Source organism: Macrobrachium nipponense, chromosome 27 (assembly GCF_015104395.2).
Source record: "Macrobrachium nipponense isolate FS-2020 chromosome 27, ASM1510439v2, whole genome shotgun sequence".
In the NCBI taxonomy this organism is placed as follows: Eukaryota; Metazoa; Arthropoda; class Malacostraca; order Decapoda; family Palaemonidae; genus Macrobrachium; species Macrobrachium nipponense.
In genome coordinates, this window is record NC_087216.1 from 29,928,825 (window position 1) to 29,932,460 (window position 3,636).

Here is a 3,636-nt window from a genome sequence, read left to right on the forward strand (position 1 = left end):
AAATTATTATCAATTAAAAAAAAAAAAAAATTCTCGATTACGTATATTGAAAATATATCATTTGGGAGGTAAGTGAATTTAGATATTAAAGGACATTTGTAGCTTGAATTGATAATAAATGGATCACGGTTCGATGTGATAATTATTCATAACAAAAGGCTACGTGCTGTCAAACGCTCGAATTGGCCAACATGGTAGACGGGGTTTCATATCGATTCTAATTACGAAAGTGCCCAGATCGAGGGTGATTTGTAAGGTCAGAATCGATATGAACTTATAGCGTCTCTGTTGGCTGATTGGATAGCGTCACTGACTGTCCTGATTTCGTCCCGTCCACTTGGACGGTGGTTCGATCCCATGGGGGGACGAAATTATTATCAATTGTAAAAAAAAAAATTCCCCTTCGGTCATATATGAAAATATATCATTTGGGAGGTAAAGTGAATTAGATATTAAAGGACATTTGTAGCTTGAATTGATATATAAATGGATCACGGTTCGATGTGATAATTTATTCATATATATATATATATATATATATAGTATATAGATATATTATATATATATATATATATATATAATTCAGGAGTCCCAGGAAGACAGCAGTCTAAGAAGCATGCTTTATCTATTTGAGAAACGTTTCATGGTGCTTCAACACATCATCAGTCTGCAATAATTAAATTTTGCTTGATTATAAATTACAAGTTAAAAGTACAATTATTAACAATTAAAAATTCAGCTAAAAAAAAATCATTTCATTTAAAACTTTAAAATAAAACAAAAAAACAAAACATGAGCGAGAAAGGCTACCTATTCAAGGAAAAGGAAAAGAGCCAAGTGAACCACACAGTTCATACATGCCCAGAGAACACTTAGGCCAGAGAGAGAGGAGACGAAGAAATATTAGAGTTTAAGAAGCCTGTAGAGAGGTTGCTTGATAAATAAAAGACTCAAGGGTCGTTAAGTAGGCTGTTTGTTTAGTAGTGCCTATTATTGAAAAATGCTTTTTTTCCACAATAATTTTGCATTTGGATGCATGAGTCCTTATATTTGAAAATTCGGGATTGGATATTCTTGACCCAGTCCTATAACTAAGACCTAGATGGCTATAATAACGAACCTGCAACAGCCTTCGAGAGGATCCAATGTAACTACCAAGGCATCTTGGGCAATGGAATTTATATATTATGTTGGATCCTCATGAAATCCTGAAGCTTGTCCTTATAACTAAAGAAACCTCCAATTTTCCTTAGGGTTCATAGGATGAGGTTTAATTTTCAAGAAACCTAGTTCGTTTTTCAATAATTTGTTTCAACCTTGAGAACGTAAATTGTCGGAGTGAATAAAGGGAATTGGTGCATAAAAAGTTAATTTTGGAACATTAAAATTCAATGTAGGTTTGGAAACAAACCTTGCTAACATTTTGTTGATAGAATACTAAAAACTAAATTTCTTGGAATGAGTTTTTAGTGAAATAACTCAAGTAAATATTCAATTTTTTTTGTTTTTTTTTTTTTCATTATGAAAGAGGCCCACCCTCTGAGGTATATCTAAGTGCTTTAAAAACAAGAATGGTGATTGCATTTATTTTTAAAAAGAATGGAAAACTTGAACTAAAAAAATTGGTGCCTAAACCTGTAAAGGTATTTTTTCTGAAAACAGAAGTGCTAAAACCATGGTTCTGTCTGATAACCTTAACATCTAAAAATGGCAGAGTGTTGTCCTTCTCTTGTTCTAAAGTAAACTTCATGTTAGGATGTATGTTATTAACATATTCCAAAAATAATTGACATTGCTAGGAATGTTTGAATAAAGTAAATGTAACATCAACATATCTTCTGTAATATGTTGGTTTAAAGCTCTCCGGGCAATTATTTAAAAATTCTTCCTCCAAATGACCCATAAAAAAGTTAGCAAAACAACGGCCTAATGGGGACCCCATTGCAACTCCCCCGACCTGCAGGTAGAGTTGCTTATTAAAGATGAAAGATGAATCTTTGCTTACAGCAAGTTCTAACAAAGGGTTTTTAAAAAGCAAAAGGGTGTCTATTAAAACCATAAAAAATTTCAGCATCACTAAAAACCCTTATTTAGGATAATTTCAATGGTTTCAGAAACAGGTACGTTAGTGAATAAGGACTAACAACGTCCAGGCTAGCCATAAATAGTTCACCATCTTGTAACAGCACTTGCTGTTGAAAATCAAAACCATTATTTAAAGTAAATTTCGATACAGAATATTCGTTAAGAAGTTTAACCAGAAACTTTGAGATGTTATAGGCAGGACTGTTGTAGGATGACATTATGGGTCTCATTGGTATACCATCCTTATGTATTTTAGGGACTCCATATAGTATGCCAAAAGAAGAACCTGTAACAAATAGTTTATGAAATACCTCCTCATTAATGATCCCATCTTGTTTAAGTTTTCTAAGAAAAACAAAGGATGATTTATGTCCTCTTTTTTGTATAGTTTCAACAAGTTTAGGTTCACCAATATGTTTTGAATTTAGAGTTATCCGACAGAATTATATTCATTTTTTCAAGATAGTCCAAACCTTATTAAGAATTACTATACCTTTGCCTTTGTCAGGTTTGCATATTACTATGTTATCAACTTTACCAAGCTTCTTCAGAATTTCAGAGTCCTCTTTCCTAAAGTATGGAGCCCCATTTTTACCTTAAGTTTCTTATAGTGTCGTGAAGTAAACAAGGCACAATTTATGTTGCAAGCTAGACATGTTAGAATGTTTAGACCCTTGAGTCTCTGAAAAAGCACCTCGAAAAAGGAAAATAAAAATAAGCAAAGTTAGGTCTGTAAGAAGGAACACAGAAGTCAAGGCCAAACGACAACAAAAAATTTCTTCTTCTTTGGAAAGGACAATAGTTAGAATAATTAAAAATACAAGAATTACGATTGCTAAAATCAGGAGTACATATCCCCAAAGCTCTCAACTTTCTCTGGTGGCGAGAATGAACATCAGTAATAAATTCATTAATACATTTAGCAAATAATTTCTTAAAAACTATACAAATCCAATGTGGATAACAAGGGAAACAATTGTTCTCGTAGTTGTTGGCAGTTGTTATCTTGAAGACCATCAGCAACCGCTGTTTATGGGCAATTTCTCTAGAGAGGAGTTCATCCATCGCATCACGGTAGAATCCGGATTGGTATAAAGATGATTTATATAGCTTGAATCGGACGAATCTGGGATACACATGGCTAAGCTGACACAAAACAACAAAAAATCGAGATCGCATTTTGACTTCTCCATATTTGATGGTAGATTTTTCTAGTTGTCTTGCGATCTTGAGAACTTGAGGTGGGCTATCTGAAACCATTGAAATTATCCTAATAAGGTTTTTAGTGATTGCTGAAATTTTTTATGGTTTTTAATAGACAGCAAAATTTTTAAAACCCTTTTAGAACTTGCGTGTCAAGATTCATCTTTCATCTTTAATAAGCAACTCTACCTGCAGTCGGGGGAGTTGCAATGGAATGGGGTCCCCATTAGGCCCGTTGTTTGCTAACTTTTTATGGGTCAATTAGAGGAAGAATTTTTAAATAATTGCCCGGAGAGCTTCAAACCAACATAGTACAGAGAATATGTTGATGATACATTTACTTTATTC